The following is a 22,354-nucleotide window of genomic DNA, read 5'->3' on the forward strand; positions in this document are numbered from 1 at the left end:
CCCATTTACAAATGGGCTGTAACTTTTCTGTCAGTCCCCCACCTCCACTAGGGCACTGGTAATTTCACTGGAGGGAGGATAATAAGTGGACCTGCATATCTGAAGGCTTTTAAAAAGGCATTGCAAAATAGGTGATAGTGTATTCTCGTAAAAGCCCGCAAGAGCTCCACAGTGGTATTTAAGCCCTTACAGCTCATTATGCATATATAACAAGGCCTAAGTAAAAAGCCTTAGGGATTATTATTTCTCATAGGACCAAGTCACTGGATATTCACTGAAGCTGCTCTCCTAGACAGAATAACTCATTGATCCTGATCCATTTCCCTTCCTTTTTTGGGCTAATGCTTAGGCTCAGACAGTGCTTTGGAATACATAATTTTAGTTTGTGTTATTGCAACTTTACATGGAGAAAAGAACATCACTGGAGAAATTACTCATGGGCAGACAATGTCATTATCTTTTTCGAGCTTGTTTATTTCTCATCCTTTATCTTATGCTTTATGGATATGAAATTCATTAATGTAACAGTTCCAGCCAGTGGGATGTGTGGGTATGTAATGTATGGGCTTTGCTATGTTGTGGCCTTTTTTAAGAGAGTGTTTTGAAGATAAGGAATTGTTTCTGACAGCATTTAAGTCAATAGATAAAGTTGTGATGGCACCAGAAATGTAGAATCAGACCCTGATGAAATAAAAACATACTGTTTTCTAAGGAGCCAGCAGGAGTATTTCAGCTACACCTCACTGGGACATTTAACTGCTCTTTAACTGAGTTTAACTAACCCCTTTGCTTCTTTGGTCACTATAGTTTTTTAGAACAAGAGGTTTAGCTGATCATCTGGTGTAGCATCCTGCTATGGAGGTTGTGTGTAATGTGATGTCAAAACAGTGTTTTCTGTCTTTTTACAGTACAAGGTGCTGAATCATGGGGGTGTTTTAGATAGTTTTGCTGCAGCAGTGACACACTGCAGCCTTACCTGAGGCAGTGTTTGGGGGGCTGTAAGGGTCTAGTTTTGTCTTCATACATATTTAAGAATGCTGCCAGCCTGTATGAATGTAACATTGTGGTAATATCTCCCTTTCAGTGAGGACTGTAAATCATCACTCAGGTAGTTCAGAAAGGATGCAGCCTGTGTGTCTCCAGAAGGAAGGAAGCGATCAGTCTAAATGGGTAAAATAGCCATAATCCCTCCCTCTGCTGTTGTGGTATGTAGTTATCAGAAGGAGATCACTGGATAACATTTGGATGGCTTCAGTTCGTGTGCTTAGCAGTGACAAAAATCATTCCCACAGGGCATTCACTTTCTAACGCGGCAGAGGACTTTTTTTGTACAGTTGGAATTGACATTCTGCCGTTTTATCCTCTCTGGGAAGCAGATCCAGGTGTGTGCAGGTGTGCACACAGCGCCACAGACTGCAGTCTGATACAGTTTTATTGATAAAGCTCCAGGAGCTTCACACCTCCCAACTTACACTCCTGGAAATTGACCCTGTAGCACTTTACTAAGTTTTAACAGCCTGGTGAGACAGCTCAAAATTCTGGGTAGATTTTTATAAGAGGAGGGCAAAATTCCTATAAGGACATCTTCAAAATTGGCAAAAATCTGCGCAGCCCATCAAAATGAACAGGATATTTCTGAGGATGTTGGAGGTGTAGCTCAGTGGCCCTGCCTGAGCAGGGGTTTGGGCCAGGTCTCCTCTGGACATCTCCACCAGCCTCAACCAAAGCAGGCATCACTCTGTCTCAAACTTTTCTCTTGATAGAAGAAACTGGATACTTATTTCAAGTAGGAAAACTCCTGATAAGAAAAGAAACAATAATTTATCAGATTTAAAGCAACTGCTCAGTAGAAAATAAGAGACAAATGGTTTGACCTGGAATAAATCTGAGATTTTTCCCTGCCATGAGCCTTGCAGGGAAACACTTGAGGATTACAGTATCAGTCAATAGCTCTTCTGAAGAAACCTATTAAGGCTACAGTATTTGGGTAGCACAGATAGTTGTTAGCTCATCTGAGTTACAAAGGTTTGTTTTACTTGTTTCTATTTGCCTGCCTTTATGTTCTATTTGTCTGCTTTTGCAACTCTCAAGACCACTGATCTCACCAATGGTGTCTGTGTGCTGAATTCTGGAAAATGAGAAATGTCAAGGCTGAAAGTACTGATTAATGTATTCCACAGGCATGGTGTGTTTAAATCAGACCATCCTTTTTAGCTATAGAATATCAGTGAAATGCAGGATGGGATTAAAGGAAAAATAAATAAAAGAAGTACTGAAGAAGAGGTGAAAGTGGTAAGCCATAATTCTGCCATTCCCTGCTTGTTCCAAACTGATGGCTGTGACTGTCCTGGTAACCCACATCTGTCCTGCACTTTCAGTGGGATTTAGAATTAATTTTCAATAATTCTTTAAATTTATAGGAAATATTCTGGTACACTGTTCAGTAATTTTGTTGCTTCACAGTAAAAGTTGTGTTTCTGTGGTGAATGAAGTCACTCCTGTGTAACTTGGGAATAATATTGAGAATGGCAGTACTGCTGGTCAAAGAGCTTACCAGCACGGTGCTTTGTGCTTTTCCTCCACTTGTTCCAAGTAAAAGGTTGTTTAATGCTTCATTTGGATTCTCTTATCACATCTCTCCTGGCCTGTGCCTCACCTGTTGGTCTGGAGTTGTCAGCATATGAATGGTGGTGGATCAGAACAACAAGCACTGGAGCACTCAGCTATTATTCAGACCTTCTGAGGAGAATGGAAATCTGAATGCATATAGCTTTTTAAAAAGTCAAATAGGACTCTAATTATACTGAGCTAAAGAATGCATATTTAAAAAAAAATAAAACAACCTCACAGTGGTTTTAGAGGAATTTTAATTTCCAGTGTACCTTTGAGCATCAAGCTTAGGATAAGTTATTGTGATGATACAATGCACAGTGTTGTGAACACCAGTGCCTTTACTGTGCCAGCTCTCATAATGAGAATTTCATTGTTTGGGGAGAGCAGTCTCCTACACTCTAGACAAAAGTGTAATTACTTTTGAACGATGTGGAATGTGCTCAGTTTAATAGCATGGAGAATAGATTCACAAAGATTCAGATAAAGCTAGCTTGGAAGCCATATGTGCAGTGTGGCAGTATGAAATTGTTAGCAGGCACCATAATTACAACACACACACACACACAATTTCACAGTTTAAACTAGAAACTGTTGTTTTTGTAAGAGATAGGCCTAGCTGAACAGGACTAGTTCAATTAAAATAAACCAGAAACAGGGGTAAGTTTGCCTTTGTCTGCTGTTCTTTCCCTCTTCTCTTAGTGGTAAATTGATACTTATAAGATGATGAAATTGCAGTGTTGCAAGCACTGCATTATAAATGTCATCACAAAAGTGGCTGGTGGAAGCAGTTTGTGCAGATACAACTTTAGGCCTTTACCAGGGTTTAATCTTTATACTTGGAGCATTTCAGGGAGTCACCATGTGGGCTGTTAGGAAGGGGAACAAATGAAAAGGAATCATTGAAAAGTCAGGACCCATCAAAGAGCTGCAGAATTTGCTACTGCATTGTTTGGTCCAGAGCCTGGAGAACTCTCTGCAGTCCTTGAGGATCAGCTGTGATGGAGCCAGAAACAGCTTTGATAACTCTTTGATAACACTTTGATAGCATCTTGCATTCAGGTTGGGCTGATCTGTGTGTCCCCCCTGTCCTGGTCCCTGTTCTCCCTCCTGTCCTATCCCTGTGAGTCCTGCTGACATTACCTGCTCCTAGTGCAGCTCCTGCCTGGGGCACACAAATGCTCTCACCTGCATTCTTCAGGTGAGCCAGGGATCAAAGCCATGGTGCCATTCAGGAGCAGTGTGCTCTCGTGGAAGTCTCCCTCTGTTTATTGAACCACCCTTTTAACACAGTGACTTTTGCACACTTGTGGCCATGGAAAACCAGGGTGGATACATTATTCCCAGCAGAAACACCTGCTGAAGTCTGAGGTGGCCCATTGGTGTTTTGATCAGACTTTGAAAGGTCCAAAGGGACATTAAATAAGTAAAGAAGTAAGAAAACTTTTTTTTTCCCCCATTCCCTGAGCAGGAGGGTTAAAACTACATTTAAACCAATAGCTTGACAAATCAAGACCAGACTTATATATTGCCTGGAATACAGGGAGCAGATGACTGTAGTTTTTAAAGGCCATGAAGAGAAGTGGAAACAGCAGTTGTTTGTTTTTGCTGAAGACCATCTTACTGTGAAGCAGTCATGTTTTTAATGGATTCATTTGAATTCAGTTAAGCAGAAAATAATCAACAGAAAAGTAAACACCTTTGTTTTATGGAAGTGCTGGGAACTGTATGTGTCCATTGTTTGCAAGTGATTATGTGCCTAGGCATCAATTCATTGACTTCATACTGGAAAATGTCTTCATTTAAACTTACTGCAGAAATACCTGTAAAATCTAATTCAAGTGAGTGGCTGAAAAATTCTGCAGAAAAAAAGAGATAGGTAGAACTGTAAAGCCCACATTTGGTAGGAATATTCCAACCAGAGGCTCCCTCTTATGAGAAAAAAGAACTATTAAATGCCCTATAAAAAAAAAAACTATGTAAGCAAAAACCTTGGTCATCTTTCTAAGCAACAGAGATAACTTCAAAATTGTGTTTAAAATCTGTGGTATCAATTTGAGGAGCACTGCTGAGGTCTGGGATATGGAGAAAGCTGCACTAGGACTGCAAGACCAGTTTATAGCAGCAATCCAAAGAGACTAAATGTAAATGTTCCTCCTTCTTGATCCATCTTTTGCTTCCAACAGACACTCCCTGTGTGTGACATAACACAGGTATGGTCTGTGGGATCTTCTCCATCCTGTTGGAAGTCAAACAATAGCTGTGGACTTTGTGTAGCTTCTGCAGTCCAGGTCCATCCCCTGCGGAACTCTACCCAAATTTATTCTGGAGCTCCACCATTTTTGGTGACAGTGAGTCTTTCTGGTGCTGTAGTGAGACACAAACTCTGCTGCCAGTTAAACACCCAGTTCTCCATGGTTCTGAAAACAGAAGCCCAGAGAAATGTAGTTTGAAATTTTTGTGCTTTTCCTTTCCTTTCAGTGGCTGTGTGTCCTTTGGCCAAGCTGCTGCACTCATGAGAAGCTTTTGGCTCACTGTAACTATTATCAGAGTAGAGAGCAGCATGCCAGGCTTCCATACTCTTATCTGACATATTCCCCTAGGCAAGGCTGTGGGAATCCTGAGTTGATTATGTTTTGCCCCCTACATAGCACAAACTCCTCCTTTTGGACACCACCTTGACTCATTTTTGCTTCAGTAGTCGTTAATTCATTTTAGAACTTCCAGAACAGTTTCCCCATGTGCTTTGTCTTTGCTCCACCCACTTTTCATACCCCTGGTGCTTCTTCTGAGCAGCTGGTGTGGCTTTCTGCCTTTCTTTTCAGTGCAGGTGCAGATTTCTCTGTTTCCAGCTTTACTCTATCAGTTCCTGTCTGCTTTCAGTTGTCCTCTGAAAACCTTTTTCTGCTTTGCCCATTTTCTTCCTCTGCTTGTAGACATACTTAGCTTAGTCATTTTTATTATTTAATCCATTCTAAAGCCTTTCAGTAAATAGCTCATATGAAGATGTTGCACAGTAAGAATAGTGTTGAGCTATTTGCCTGGACAGAATGTCAATAAAGTAGGGGATGGTTGGCTTGTGATATGCAGCTCTACTTAGCACAGATACACCAAACCTAAAAGGCATTGTGAAGGGTTGGTCATGGTTTCTTGAATTTCAGGGCTGCAAGGAATCCCTGTGGTTATAAACTCAGGCTCTGAGCAGTGCCAGGATCTTCTGCCACCCTCAGTGCTCACAGTTATGTTTTACAGTCCCTTCCCTCACTGTCAGAGGTTTGTGTCCATGGGAAGTTACCCACTGCAGTTGGCATTTGGAGCATTTCTTTGTTTTCTGTCCTTTCAACGGACTCGTGATGTGCTCATGGTTTGTGCACTGTCTCTTTAAGTGTGATTTCTCAGGTCATACAAAATTCAGCTGGATTAGGCTGTGCCAAGGCCAGCTTGCTTTCTCTAGTTTTTCTTCCCACTGCTAATGCTTTTTCAGATTCACCAAAAGTAGTGGTGGTTGTAGTGGGAATGGAAATGGCGTTTAAGGTGCCATGTCATCCAGTGATGATTTTTTCCTTTCATGGAGCTAGATGCATCCCCTTGTCTTCAGTACATCAGTGAAACACCACCTCCTTCTCTGCTGTAATAAAAGGGGTTATTAATTTTCTCTAGAAATTCACGGCCGAAGAAGGACCTTTGGCAAGTTAACTGCAGATTTCATTATGTGTTTACTTAGGAATGGACATTTACCACTGGTGGGTCAGCTCCTAAGATGTGTTCAGAGAGCTCCCTACAGGAGGAGATTGATGTGCTGCACTGTCTCTGAACCAACCAGTGTTCCAAAGTGTTTAAAAGACAGTGAGATGGAGGAAACAAACTTTCTGAAGTAAAAAGAGTCCTTTATGCCTGGGGTGGCAAGCATGTCTGAATGGTTTGGCCGGCCTCATTTCCAGGTTCTCTTTAACACCCTCGAGTGCTTTGTTTCTGTTTCTGGTTTAGTTGTAGTTGTGGGATCAGATCATTTTTTGCTCTTTCCAAGGGAGAAGTAAACTTGGTGAATCCCATTAATTTAGCATCACTAGATAAACCAGCAAAAGTCACTGAGTGGAGTTGTGCCTGATGTAACTTGGAATAGCTTTTGCCAGGGCAGTGTAAACAAGACTGTAATTATATGTGGAAATAGTGGAAGTGGAAATATGGAAATAGTCTGTTTCAGCATCCTCTTCTTATGCTTTTAAAACTGAATCCCCCCCCAAGGAAAAAATAAAGAGCTCTAAAGATTAACTTTCTGTGGTTTGTACAGGCAGCAAGCAAATTACACAGATTGTCTAAAGCATAGACCAGTAAAATCTAATATCAGACTGTTATTATCTTTATTTATATTGTACCAAGAGCATGATTTATTTTTATAGAGACAGAAAAAAGAAACATTCCTGCCCCAGAATGCTTAGCTTATGACCCTGTTCCTGCAAAATAATCTGGTTGATTGGAACCTAATGCTGATGGTAGCAAGAGGGAGGGAAGGAGAGGTCACTGACTATAACTCCTTCTGCACATAGCTTTCTGTGGGATTGGATTTTGATGACAGAAAATAAGAAATATTATAGCAAAAAGGTAAAATCCTTCTGACATCTCAAGTCTGAATTACTGGGGTAGATTGTATGTGTATCTCTCCACTAAGTCATGTCAGAGGTGGAAGCTTGCACTACTTGTTAATACTGCTAGCCAGAAATAATGCAAAACATCCGTGCTTCAGAATCTGTGCTGATTTTCAGATTGAATTTAAAGTGTGGCTTTCATCTCTGTAAGCTAAACCTTCCTCTTTCCTTTCACTTTGGAGTGCTGCAGTTGCAATCAGGAGACCCTGCTCAGCTTTGAATCCCTCTGTGCTCAGTATCTGCGGAGGGTTCCAGAAAACACCCAGACACGAGTGCAGAGCTTAGCACTGAGGATTTAGGGCTCTGCTAGGAGCAAGCTACTTTCTTGCACAGTTTTCAGTTAAATTTATGAAGTCTCAGTGATAAATTTCTGGTGATTATTGGAGCCTTGGTGCAGCATGAGGACATTTTGGCTTTTCTGATAGAGGAAAGAAGTTATTTCCTCTCACAGAATGGAGCTGGCCACTAACACATCATACAAAGCCATGTAAATCTGAATGTCACTTTTGGGGTAAAGATTCAAGGGTGAAGTCTCCTCAGACTGTCTGTTTAAAAAGTGCATGTTAGAAGTGAGCTAGTAAATTCAGCTTTAACTTTATAGTTAATGGAAGTAAATGGGGAATAGTGCAGTGTGATTCATTTTGTCCTAACAGATCCTGTAAGTAGGTCAGGGAACTCACACCCCAGAAGTGCCTATTTTTCTTCATAGGTTACAGCTGGAGCTTAGGGTGTTAAGCTCAGCTGTTGATCCCTATAGTTTATAACTCTGTGGTTAGATAACTTCAAGCAAAAAAGCTTTGACTGAGAGGTAATTGCCTGGCCAGAGCATTTAATAATTCGTTGTTGATAAGTAAAGGTTTGCTATATAGTGCTTGGCTCTGTGGGAATAGAAAACATTCTGCATCTCAGAGTTCAAACCACTCAACTCACTTCAGTTTGTGCCCTGCATCTGAGTAATGATAGAGTCCATGGTATATTCTTTACTTTTATAAATATTAAATCTGCAATCCCCCACTTTTTTTTTTTCCCAATTTTTAAAATCCATATTGTCTTGACAGAGACAGCAGCAGAGTGTGGGGGAGAGCAGAATAGTTACGTGTATAAGACTTGTTTGAATTCTCCCTAAACCTGTTTGATAAACTCCTCTGGAAAGCAGTTTTCAGAATTTCATAGATCTACCAGCAGAGCTGCAAATAGAGTCATTCAGTCCTGCAAAGAATACATCTGTGGCAGATGATGTACTTTTCCTGTTTGCTTGTGGCCAGTGTAAACTTAGCTTTTGGGCAGTGACCATAGCTTCAGTTTTGAAGCTGTCAACATGAGTATTGGGTAATATATTGACACAGGGCCACAGTGAATTCCTGAGCTTTCCTTGTGAATAAACTGATTTGACTGAAATATTTAATTTTATATTTAGGACCTGTATCTTTGTATTGCTTGGTAAAATATCACGGAGTTGTTGGACTTGTAATTTGATAAATATTAACAAAGATGGCAAGTTTTCAGTTTACTGTGTGAAATTAGATGTTATTTCCAGCTTGCAGGTTGTTAATTTATCATGGGCAATTCACTTCTGTCATCCATGGCTGTGCCAGTACAATGGAAATTGTCCTTGCCCTTTACCCATGATGGTCTATGATTTATCAGAGTTTCCACACTCATGGAGATTATTGAATGCCATACAGTGAGATTGGGGTTCAGTTTTCACCAAAGTTTAGGCACATAAAAGTTAGGGCTGTCTTCACAGCTTGTGTTAAAAGAAAGCCACCCGCCTAGAACAACATTTCCAATGTTAAAATAAGCACCCAGGACAAGAAAGATGAATTATCCTCTGAAAGTGCTTGTCTGTTGACTACGGAGGGAGCCTTGATGACTGGGTGTCAAATTTGGGGCTAAAATTAGGTGAGAGTAATCCCATTCACAGTACGTGATGCTAAAGGAGTAGCACAGGTTACTGTGCAAAAATTCTCTCGTTTTTCTGGAGAAGTAGCCATGTTCTAGGTCATCCTTTTTTTGGGGAGGGGCTGGGGGTTTTGTGTGTGAATATTCTGTCAGAATTCTTTTTTAACCAGTACTGATGGTGTTTAGTGGGGTTTTAAGAATTGGGTATTCCCTTAAAACAAACCTTTTGTTGTATATCTATTAAGTAGTTCAGATAATAAATAATGTGTTGGTTAGCAACATGTATTGGAGAATAAAGAAACACAGAACACCTTAAAAAGGCTATTTGGGAAGGTTCTCTTAGTATTGAAAAATGGCATTAATTCTAGTGGATTTCCCCTTCAAAATTTAGGGAATTATCAAATGTTATTAGAAATTCAAATGCTTAATAAAGCATTTTTCTGTCTTAGTATCAGCTGCAATGAGCATCAGATTTTATTGTTCAGTTTAATTGATTACGAAAGACGTATGTAACCTGTTAAAGATTTGATTTAGCCTTGCTTGGTCGTTTTTGCAAGTCCAGCTGCTTTGCACAGGCATAGCAATGTGTTGGTTAAGAAACTGTAGCAAAATTCCAGCCTTACTCTGTAGAAACCTGTCTGCTGCGCGTGTTTTAATTCTGCTTATGTCCTCCTCTGTGTTTAATCCAGAAAATGGGGATATGTACATGTGCACAGCTTCACATTTTGGCACCGTGTTTCGTATATTGTGTGCTGTGACTTGTATCGTGCCTGCAGGCCATAGGAAAACGACACAAATTAAATGTGAAATAGAGGGAGACGTAATTTTAAACTTGCATCTTCTAGGGATGCGGTATGGCATCTGAGAGTTGCGACATATTGCAGAAAATTCCCCCTATTTGCCCAACAAGAAGGGGGTGTTTTCAGCTGTGCAGGCTCGGCAGCATCCCTGGCTCTGTGGCTGTGTTTCATTTCAGGCTCTAGCCATGACCACTGCCACACTCTGTCTCTGCCTCCTCCTTGTTCTTGTCTCTGGCTGCACAGGTCCTGTTCTGCTCTGCCCTCCTCTGTAATTATATTTACTTCACACAGACACGCGAGTTCCCTTTTCCCTTTTACATATGTTGTTTTCCTTCGTGCTGAGAAAACTCCACAGCCTGACAGGGCGCTTTTTTTTCCTTTCCCTTTTTTCTTTTTTTTTTTTTTTTAAGCACTCCAAATTCTATCCAGCTTTAAACTCTTATGTTTATAACCCTGAATATCTCTAAAATGTCTTTACCTAAAACACTTTATGGTTTTATTACCAGGTTTATGCCAGTAATAATATTCACATCAGCTTTCTTAGGGATAATCTTTAAGCAGAACCTAGCAAGAAAGGCTTTGAAAACTATCATTCCCAGGAACGCAAATCTGGGAACATGAAACATCGGTTTAATCGCCCTCCCTGACAACTTAACACGACAGATTGAAAAATACAAGCCGATATGGAAGTGGGATCAATGGATTATCAAAGTCCTAAACATCTTTTCTTGGGCGGGGGGAGGAGGGGAGCTCTGGGGTCCGCTGGCATGCGTAAAACACCAAGTTTGCACGGCTTACCCCAGATCCTCTGTGCCTGACTGGCAGCGAAGTTGAGAGGGAGAGAGAGAGATTTACATGAGGGAACTCAGGGGGCTTTGTCACGGCAATTGTATAAAGTGATATACAGTGCAAATCGACTCGAGCATGTCCCTGGATAGCAGGCGGTTTACAGCCTCTTCAAGCAGAGATTACTGCTTTATCTTGTCATACTAAATTAACGTGGCAGCACACTGTTAAACAGTGGTGACCTCTTCATCTGTGGAAATTGCTGCCTAGAGGAGAGATGGTATTTAAGACTCTCTCTCTCCCCCTCTCTCTCCTTTTCTCCCCTCCACACTTTTCTCCATCCTCTTCCCTTCCTCCCTGTCTCCCTCTCTGTATCTTGTCTTTTTTTCTTTCCTTTTTTTCTTTCCTTTTTTTTTTTTTTTTTTTTTTTTTTTTGCTGTAGGGCCCTGAGGCATTTTTGGGTTAGGTTGTAGCATTAAAGACAAAAAGAAAGAAAGAAGGGGGAAGGGAGAGGCTTTTAACATCAAGGTGACAACAGCTATGTGTTAATTGGGCCTTTGTTGTTTGATTAATAGCCACTTTGGTGTAGAATATTAAGACAGTTGTTTGGACAACTTTCTAAAAATGACATGTCCTTTCAGTAAACTGGGATTAAGCGATGTTCTCTGGTCTGCACATTTTAACTCCTTATTGTTATTGCATTTAGTCCTAAGCTTGCTGCTCTTTTTTGGAGTGAGCGTTCCATCCTGGCACCATCCTAGGCTGGCATGGACTGCCACAGCTCTCCAGGGGCACTCCAGGGAGCTGCTCTGGGGCTGCTGCTGCTTCTGAGGGTCAAGGTGTGATGGAAATACCTCTGCAGCGTGGTCCATTTTAGAATTGAATAATGCTCTGAGCAGTGCAGCTGTGTGGGAAAAGGGAAGGAGCCCTTTCATTGGGATGGCAGTGCGGTGCAGAAGAACAGGAAAATTAAATCCCACGTTCCCGTCTTTTTCAGTAAACTGAGTCAGTTAAGGAGAGGATGACATTTCTTCTTTACACCAGGTTTTCTTTTCTTGGTTTTTCTATTTACTATGCAGTGCTTCACTGTGGGTCCAATCCAAAGCTCTTTGAAGTCACTATAAAGACTGCTTTGTCTTTAATAGGCTTTGGATCCCGGCCCACATGACCTTAGGCAAATTATTGCAAATCAGTGTTATGAAGTGCTTGGAAATTTGCAAGCATACATGTCCAAAGTGTTACTTTTTTATATACTTTAAAAAATGGTTGGGAGGCCAGGTGAAATCAGATGGGCCTTGGAGGTATCCATATGTGCTGAAAATGGAAATGTTATGGGTGCAAGTTTGGGCTAAGGAGGCTTTCCGTACCTCCTCCTGTGCTGGCTGGTGAGTGTTTAACAGGTTCTCTTCCTGTGCTCTTGCCAGTGGACAAGAGAAAATGCTTTCATATCCAAAACTCAGCACTGACTCTGGGATGCCATAGGACTTTGCCCACTGCAGTCCTTTGAAGATGGCTGTAGAAATTTAATTATATGAGATGGAAAACGATGATGATCTATCTTGGATTTTTCCCTGCTGGAGACAATTGTTCCTTACTGTGAATTTCTTGAGCTGCCACCTACACAAGGATTGATGCAAAATTCTGTGCGTTTTGTATGTAACATTTTCAGAGGCAAGTTTTTATTCGCTTCCCTGGGATGCCAGCACAGCTTATTTTTGCAGCAGAATATTTGCCATTTCAGATGCAGTGTATCCGTGAACACTGATGTTATCACTGTTTCCTTTGGTTGAATTTTGAAGGCCATTGAGCTAAGCAGTTATACTAGAGATATGGAAAGGGCTGACTTCCTGATTTATTATTTGGGGAAATCAATGTGTTTGATAATTTATGTACAGCTTACAGAGGCCACGTTAGTGGCTCATGAATCGATCAGCAGCCTGCAGAAATGAAAGCTAACGAGCTCGTTTCAATAGCAAGTTGCTCATTAGCAGGTAGGCTCACTGATTTTCAGGGTTTCCAGTTCAAAGTCACATGCTTTTTCCGTGTCCTCGGAAGGAGCAGTTCCCTTGCAAAGAACAGGAGCAGAAAAAGAAAGAGTGGCAAGGTTCTGAACGTTTTCTCATCACTTTGACATAAATGTTTACAGTAAATGCTGGACTGGAGGGGCAGCCATCCAATGGCCTCAGCCTGTGTCCATCACCTTTCTGCCTCTGGAATGGAGTTTACTGGGCAATTAACAATGGATATGGGAAGAAGAAGGTAGAGGCCTTTCCTGTGTTTCTGCACAGAAATCTCTGCACCAGCAGCACAGCATTTTCAATCCAGATTTCCTGCAGCTCAGAAGCCGTGTGTGGGATGCCAGCCAGCAGGCAGGATGTCCTTTCCTCCATTGCCAGCCACCACTGTGACCCATCCTGGTTAGATAACACCAGGCTGTGTCTTCCCCTCTCCTGGTAACATCTGAAGTGCTTTGGTGCTTCTGGGAGGTTTTTTTGTGGGTGTACACAAAAACTAGATTGTTTAGCTCAGTTGTTACCCTTCTTGGTAGAGATACCAAGCACTGAAAGAACATGGGAATGAACCTTCTTTGAGGAAATACTCCAAGGGTCAGTACTGAGAAGTTTGGTAGATTTTCTGTGCTAAGGCTCATAAACATGCCTGAGAGCAGGGAACTGGTTTTAGCTTTGTGCATTAGCAGAGTATCCTGGTGTCCAGCACTATTGTTTGGTTTTTTCTTGTGGTAAAGAAGCAAAATAATTTTTAGCCTTTTTGAAAAATAAACCCCCGCCTTTAATTACCAAACTTCTGATAAAATGTTCTTGAATCCTTATGTTGCTTTTATATAGAAGTATGAATGTAAAAATATTTAGGTGTATATGTACAAACACATGTATTTCAGCTATCTCCTTTAGACATGAGGAATACACCACTCCTAATCAGACTGAAAAATCCCAAAAAACAGTTTCTTGACAAAGTTGCCTGAGGCTCTTGCAAAAGAGGGACTCTCAAAACATATTTTTAAAATATTTTAAAAAAAGACAGATTTTCCAAATCTCAGGAATAGATTTTCAACTGCCTGATTTGGCTTGAAACGAGTTGGCTGAATCAGTTTCTTTTTCTTTTAAGTAAGTCTATAAAGCTTTGATGAATCTGGCTCATTGTTTAGCACTTATCTCATGAGTAAAGCTTGAGAGGTTTGGCTTGAAACTTACCAAATCACATCTTTGGAAAATGGCCCAAGCCTATTGATTTATCTGAAAAAAAAAAAATCCAGAGCAAAACACAACTAAAAAACCCTGATCCAGCTTAGTGAGTAAGTCCCTTGCAGATCTATAGAGCTCCTACTGAATGAGCACATCCATTTCTCACCATTTGTCAGCCTTGCACTTGATGGAACTGTAGGGCTGAGAGGGATTGGGAGAGGTCACCCAGACCCAGCTTCAATCCAGGGATCAGCTCCACCAATGTCATTTCTTTCAGATAATAGTCTGACTTCTTGAAGTTACTCAAGACAGGAGGCTCAGAACCTCCCAGTCTGTCTGGCCCAGGGTGTTGCTGTCTCTGCCTTTAGAAAATAGCTCCTGTGTAATCTTTCCTGCATCAGTTTTCTCTCATTAATTCTTGCCCTAGCCCCTGCAGCAAAAGGAAATACTCTCTTTTCTACAGTAAATGTTTTTGCGTTTGAAGAGTGATAGCACATTCCCTTGTCTCAAACTGTCCTTTCAGTATATGGGACTATTGTCTCCACCATGTTTTTCTAAAAAATTTTTACGGTTTTGTTGCTTCTCTGGAACTCTGCTTAGAGTAGAATCATTCACATTTTAACAGCTATGCCTCCTGCTTAAAACCAGATGCTTTTCCATTAAGGACAGTGGTGTCTGCAGCAGGTGCATCTGAGGTGCTGCTGAAAAGCTCTAATCCCAAGTGAAAACATGCTCTGGGTGGCTCAGGCACCATTTCATAAACAATGCTGTGGAGATTTGTTCAATTAACTCGCGGTGAAATCCTCTCTTGTTCATTTTCTGGTGCAAGGAAGGCTTTGTGTGCTGCTCTCTTTTGCTTGGGTACCTGGCAGAGGACAAGTTCTGGGGCTGCCTAGCTTTGCTGGGCCCTGAGTGCAGAGCTCTCAAATAAGCAAAATGGATTATAGTGCCTTCTGCACATCCAAGAATTGTCAGTAAACCCTGAGTACAGAATCTTTCTTAGTGGGAAGAGGAAAAAGAAACGTTGAGCTTCCAAGACAAGGAGTTGGCAAAGGGAAAGTATTTGCAATTTAAGGCATTTAATCTGGAAGTCAATGGGAAAAAATAAACATTAGACCTCAGGATATCAATTTTAGGAGTTGGGTTTAAAAAGTACTCAGTCCCCTAAACATGATTATTTTAATATGTATAAGGTAAAGTGTGCAGAAGGTTTAAAATCATAATCCATTTCCTTTTATTATCTTTAAGGAATAAAGTGTTTGCACTAGCTGAAATAAGGTAACTAATATAATGAGGATTATGCTTTTCTGTATGTTATGAATGCAATAAATCCTCTGTTAAAAAGACATTATCAAGTCAATATTTCCCCTTTATTAGATGATATTTAGTAGAAATCGACCTTGATGTCAGTCAGCACTTACTGTTCTTTTTACTGTGGTTTGGGCTACTTGATAAGAGAAAAGCCTCTTCCCCTTCAAATAATTTTTTTCTCCCTTGTCTAAATGACTTTTTTTCTCCTTTATCTCTTGATTTTTGTATTTTGGGGTTCTTGCCTCCAGAAAGGAGGTCTGAGGCAGCTGAGTGAGCTCTTGTGTTCATGGACTTGATGCATTTTTACAAAGTAGGGAAGTAATCCAGAGGGGAGAGCAGAAACAAGGAAGGTGGTTCATTTGCTGCACAGCACTGCTTTTTTTGGAGCTCTGCTGTAATAACTGCAGCTCCAAGGGTGAACACCTGGGGATTGTTCCCACCTGAGAGAGGCTGGAGATGAGTCCAGGATGTGGTGCAGTAGAGGGGGTGCTGTACTGCCAGAGGAAGACCACTGTGCAAGACAAGATGGCAGTGATGGACAGCATTCCCAAGTAGATCATGACAGAATCCTCATGGGGTAGAGCTGCTTTCTCTTCACTCTCTCTCCTGACCCTTTCCGGTACAGGATTTTGAACAAACTTCCCAGTCTTCGGAAGTGCAAAGTGCTTCTTGCAGTCAAAAATTCAAAGTAATTGATGGCAGAGGACAGCTGCTGATGAGCAGCTCAACCCCCTGCTTCAGTGCAGAATTTGGATAGAATGTCACTACAGAAAGATGTTACAGAAATTTTGTGGAGTTCACAACCAGTACGCGTCTTGTAATAAAAGAAATAAAGTTCACGTGGTGGTGGCATGATGATGGTCACCTCAGCAAACAGGAATATTGGGAACAGGTGTCATCCTTGGGCTGTAACCAAAAGTGCAAAAGGGTCAGTGGTGGTTGGGGTGGGGCTGTGCCCAACCATCCCCAATTGGCTCCAGCTGTGCAGCACAGGTGAGCAGCATTAACAGGAACGAGCCATGGAGGGCACAGGGCACACAGGGGCACTGCAGCAGCAGGGCATAAAAGGCTGGGCTGAGGGACAAGGAGGGCAGATGCTGCAGCCTGCTGGAGTGGAAGGGTGTTACTGTGTTTGGGGTGAAGCTTTCTGAAATTGTATGGTGATGCTCTGGGTATGGTGGTTGTCTCAACTGCTACGTGTGCTATGACAGGTAGGGCCAACTCTTTTGAATTTTCTGCATGCATTTGTGGGGGAAGTCTTTGGAGACTCTTGTAAATACAGAATATTAGCATGTATTATTTTTGAGAAAGAAGGTGGGAAAAAAAACCAAAGAAAACCCCACAAAATGAAAAAAGAAAGTGCTGATATTTTGATAAAGCCAATGTGATTTAAGGTGCAGCCCTTGAAAATGGATGGCTGTGTTAAAACTGGCCCGAGGACCTGCCACAGGAATTGTGGTAGGAAATAACTCTTCATCACCGGCAAAAGATCAGTTTGTGCTGTTGCAGTTTCCTTTTTTGCTTCCAGATTTATCAGTTCTCTGTCGGGTAGTCTTTTGAACTGTTCTGATAAATAATTGTACTTGTGAAGGTTAATGGAGTGTCAGTCCCTTATTTACTCTCAAGTCAAATGTAGTGCATGCTAGTCAGAAGTGTAGGTCATGCTGCATGCCCAGCTGACCTTAGTGCTTTAAAGTGTGGTTATAGTCAGATAAATGACTGGAAAAATGACATTAAAGGATCCTATGTTTTCTGTCTTGCTGTGGCTTTTGAGGTCAAATTTAGTTGCATAAAAATATGATATTTCTATTAATTGCCTATAATGCTATAACTTAACCCAGGGTTTGAAAATATGCTGTATCTCTTTTTGCTTCACATCATCCCTAGTAATAAACACTTTGTAAATGGTACTTAACCATTTTTTTGATGATATGTCTGCAAAGCAGAGTCCAGTTCTTCTTTTGTAGCTGTATTGACTCTTCCGTGCTGAGGGCAGTTAAAAAATGGTCAATAAAGCAAGCAGATAGACATGACTCAGAAAATACATGGGGAACAGCTGTGTTGAATATGGGTGACAATTTAAAGGCACTGTTCTGTTTATCCCCACACATAGTTGGACATTCTCCTCTTTCAGAAGCAGAACACAGATACTTTCATCTAAACTTCCACTAATCTGTGTCAAATTAATTCAGCCCTGCAGTCAGAAGAATGACCAGCAATTTCCAAAGGTGTTTGTTGCTGTCTGTTTTCCAGTTTATTCTCCTTAGTGTCTTCCCTGGATGTTGTGTTTCTTTTCATAGTGCTTAAGCCCTAAAGTAAATTTTAGATTAGCTACCAAGATTTGAGGCATTTCAACAGCTAATTCTGACTGTATTTTGTTTATCACTGTGCATAATCTGAGCTCTTAATTTGCTCTGTTACTTCCAAGGAGGAAGGTTTTACTTTGTATTGAAGTGAATAATAGCTGACACGAAAATAAATAAACACCAGGGCTTGAAACCAAATGTGTTCAGGAAGTGAGATTTCCAGAACAGTTTAGTCTTCTGAAAATGTGATCTCATTGTTCACTGAAAATAACCTGTGGAGTTAAATGTAGTTTGCTCATGAGGATCTCCTGAAACCCTTGCTGAGCTGTTCAGTGTTCTGGCCAGCTCCTGTAGAAAACAAAGGTGCTGAAATCTGGAAAAGCGTATTGATGATAAAGATCTTAATGGAAAAAAAGTTGACAAAAACATTGGTGATTTTAGGCAGTCCTCAGAAGTTCTTCATTCAGTCACTGGAAAAATAACTTAGGTAGTTTGGTTTGATTCTGTGGGCCATTCTAATCCCAGGTGTTCTCCCTTGGATGTTTTGGCTGATTTGGGTAGCTGTGCTTTCTGTATCACCAGTCTGGATGAGCGTGGGCTGGGTTCAGGCTGGTTCTGAGCTGTTCAAGCTGGATCCAGCCACATCAGACTGGTTCTGACTAGCTCAAACCTGCTTGGACCAGTCTGAACTGGCTGGATACAGTTTAGATCAGATGTTGTGACTTGGTGTCATTGTAGCATCTTTTGACCTTCTCTTTTTGAAAGTTTCTATGAACCTGAAATTGTGAGACTCTCTGTAGTGTTTGATCAACAAATCAAATAAATTAAAGTATATTGAGAAGGGCTTTATATAAATGTGAGAGAGCAGCCTCCACTAGTGCCGGGGGTCTGTGGGGAGGACTGGGTGCCTTTCAGGGGGATCATTCTTAGATGTCTCACTTTTACCCCCTTGTAACATACAAATAAATCCTCAGTGTAGTTCCCCTTTACATGTCATGTGCATGTGATTTTCACTTTTATTTCACGTAATTGAGTCTGTCCAGGCAATTTATTTTTCAAATAACTCATCTCCACATAAATGTACATCTGAAGATTAAAAAAACTGAAATAAAAAAAAATTTATGTAACTCTTCTGAGTATGATTCAATATGTATACTGTAAGGGTGGACACTCATAGGCCAGAATAGAAGGGAAGAGGAAAATAAGAAAACTCTTCAAAATGCACTGTAATGTCTTCTAATGTGTACAAATACATATATATATATATATATATATATATATATATATATGCACACACATGCATCCATATATGTATTTATATATATATATATTTATATGTTTTTAATTTATATATATTTATATGAACTGTGACTCAAAACTAAATACCCTGTCTTTGTGTTCGCCCCCTCTCTGTGCTCAATAGGAGATTTTTAATTATTTTTCCCTGTTTGATGTTGCTGGATTTAATGAATGCATTGCAGAGAACTTTTTGTTAGAAAGCCTCTGTACATCAGCTTAGTGCTGGTGGGCACAGTGGCACCTGGTTGGATCACATCCTGAGACCCAATTTTAATAAATTTTAGAGCAGAAAGAGATTTTGTGAAACCATGCTCTGTTAGTCAAGCAATGCTTCCTCACCATAAAGCAGCCTTACATTCTTTCCAGTCAAAGTGGAGAAAATTGTGCCTTTCTTATTTGGGTTGGGCAATTCTGTGGGTTTTGCAGCATCACTTCGTGATGACTGAAAACTACAGGGAATACTCAGAAATCAGTGATTCAAAGAGGAATTTGGAGAAGAAGGGCTATTTCCAGCAAAAGTTATTCATTCTCTGCTGATGGTGGGTAGTTGGCTGTGCCTGTAGAAGAATTGATGTTCCTTGGGGTTTTTTTGGTTTGTTTGTGAACATGACGTACATCAGTGCACGAAATTAATTGTTGAGGAAAATACGTTGTGCACTTAGTCATCTACAGGAATTTGATTTCTTTAATGAAATGATATAAGAGAATGAGAATGAACTGCTTTAAAGCTAATAAAGATCATTTGTATTACTCAGAATAATTTAGGTAAGTGATGAGAAAGGGGAGGGAAATTAGCATTTCTGTGCAGTTTGCTTACTGTGTAATTCTTAATCAGGAATGTCACAACATCCCTTGATATCATCTTATCACAAAGGTCTCTTCATAGTAGGCAATGTATGCTGCTGACTGCAGTTTACAGAAACAGAAGAAAGAATAACTCATCTGCAGAGTGGGAACAACTGTGAATCTGTCATAAATTAGAATTTATTAGGGTATTTTGCATCACTCAACCACAGTCTGAACTGGTGAGGTCTGTGTACATTTTAAATCTTGTTTAAGCTCTGCTTGGGTGAGCTTTAGAATGGGACTTAAATGGTAAAATGACATCATGCTGCTCCCTGGAGTAGAACATAATGGCTACACCATTTGAGGTGTAGTGAGAGTCAGAAGAGTGAGCAGGGAGTTGGTTCCTGATAACCCTTGGGTGCTGAGTGTGCTCTGCCTTTCCTGAGCTTTGGAGCCTGGCAAGGCAGCTCGTGCCATGTCCTGACCTGTCCTATGTGCAATACCACAAAGGTGTTTTGTGGGGATTGACTAAATTCTGACTAAGCTCTAACCCATATTATGTTTATGTATCAGTGTTACATTGATTGGCTCCTGTCATATTGATTTTTAATAATTATCCTCATCTCTTTGGCATTTTTGATCAAATACTGTCCTTTGAAGTGTGCAAGATCCAAATAAGTTTGATTCCTACTCCGTAAGCATGTTCTGTGGAACTGCCTTTCAGTGAAAAGATTTATTCTCTGTTTATAAGCACAGAATATGGATATTCCTTTTCTTTTTATATCCTGTACAGTTCTTCCTCCAAAGGTGAGAAAACTACTTTGGTTTATGCCAGAATTCCAAATTCTGTTTCACTAAAATTGTGTAACGATTGTAGGTAGGAAAAAAATCAAATTATAAAAGAGCAGAATAGGTGAAATAAATTTTGGAGAGAAAGCAAGTCTGTTAATAACTGTTAAAGAACATTAAACCAGTTACTGCTTGGCAAAGTGCTGTAACTTTACTTAAGAAATGTAAGAGTTAGTAGTGGACAAAGTAATTGAAGTTTGTGAGGAGCAGGTAGCCGAATAAAGAACTTGGGTAAAAGCAGATCCATCCGTCCCTTGGGCTGGATGATATTCATTGCAAAAATAAATTAGATGAACTTTCTGAATTAAGAGTTTCTTTTTTTTTTTTTTAATTCCTGTTCTTATGCTGTAGTAAACTCCATTGGACACAGTGAGGCTATTTCTCAAGTTGCTATTCCAAGTTAATAAACTTATGTTTTCTGGCCCTTCTTGAAAATGAAAACTTCCAGAAGAAAGAAATAGTGTGATGCTAATCTCTGTGGAGGCAAAGACTGTTTTGATGGTTATCATCTTGTAAGTCTTGTATTTGTTCTTTTGCTTTTTTAGATTATAACAAGGTTAAAGTAGATAAACAGATGTGAATTGAGAAGGCTCATGAAAAATACACAACGTGTACGAAGCAGAACGTGATTATTTAAAAAGTGTAGTGGATTTAGGCACATACCTTTCACAGACATGATGCCTAGAGAAGGCTGCCCCAGAACAGAGGCTGGACAGAGTTCCAGAATAAAGCAGGGATTTATTCAAAGCATCTCCTCCATGGATCCACCTTGGGCAGCACCAGAGCCCAGCCAGGGCTGCACCCAAGATGAACCAAAATGGCCCCAAAATGCACGAGCGGGCACGGGCTCTGTCCCTGGGATCAGTTCTGCTCCATTTGCACCTTGCAGTTCATTGTCCCATTCCAGCTTTAGCCCCTGCAGTCCCACCCTGCTTGTTTTTCTCTCCTCAGCCCATGTTGTTTGTGCTCTTGGGGCTGAGATTTGGATTGGTTGTCCTTGGTCCCCAGCTGGAGCAGGAATTGTCTTGTGTCCCTTCTCTGTGCCGAGAGCTCACCATCCCATAATGTGGAGCTCAGACCCACACACTAAAGCAGCACAGAATGTGAAAAATAGAAAATCTAAACCTGAGGCATCATAACTATTTAATGTGTGGCTTTTCTTTACTTTCCTCTCAGCCTCCCAGCCAAAAGGATGGAGTGAAATCATCTGCCTGGTACAAGTTTTTGTAGGCTACCAAGATGAAGTAATCTGCCATCCCTTTCCATCTGCAGGGAACTGAAGTGTGAAAGCTGGGAGCAGTCCAGGAGCCACTGCTGGCCCATGGCATTCCTTTTATCCCGAGTTCTGTGCAGATAGTCCTCTCCCCTCCTTCCAAGGAATTAGCACAGACAATGGGTTTGTTTCACAGTAACAAAGCTGGTGATCAAACTGGCTTTGACACTCAACATAGGTTTTATTACACTCACAAGCTAGAGTTGTTGTATCTGGTTAGTAAGCTTGTATTTTTACAAAGATAATCGTTTTATACTGCATGATTTCCAAACTATTAGAAGGATTTAATGTATGCTGAAGCCTCTACCAAGCTGTTTTGATAAGCAGTCTTATTTTTTGTTTAGCAAGGTCTTACGGGCGATCTTTAGTCCCTCAGGGAAGAGCTCATAAAAGTCTTAAAAGTGCTTTTGCAGAGCTTTATTTATTATTTTTAAGCATGAAGATTACTAGCACAAAGATAACAAGGCTCTTGTAGTACAACATGTTCTTTGTTTTTGCAGGTTATAGCTAACATATTAGGAGTTCTCAGAATGCCAGTTTTGTTTGTTAAGTGTTTTGAGAGCAAATAGATGTAATCCTGTAT

The 22,354-nt window shown here is 40.6% G+C and overlaps 1 protein-coding gene across 1 annotated transcript in view; it reads left to right on the forward strand.

The window, feature by feature from the left end:
* SOX5 (SRY-box transcription factor 5) overlaps nucleotides 1-22,354 on the forward strand; it is a 279,255-nt gene that overhangs the window by 37,818 nt on the left and 219,083 nt on the right.

Source organism: Molothrus ater, chromosome 5 (assembly GCF_012460135.2).
Source record: "Molothrus ater isolate BHLD 08-10-18 breed brown headed cowbird chromosome 5, BPBGC_Mater_1.1, whole genome shotgun sequence".
Classification (NCBI taxonomy): Eukaryota; Metazoa; Chordata; class Aves; order Passeriformes; family Icteridae; genus Molothrus; species Molothrus ater.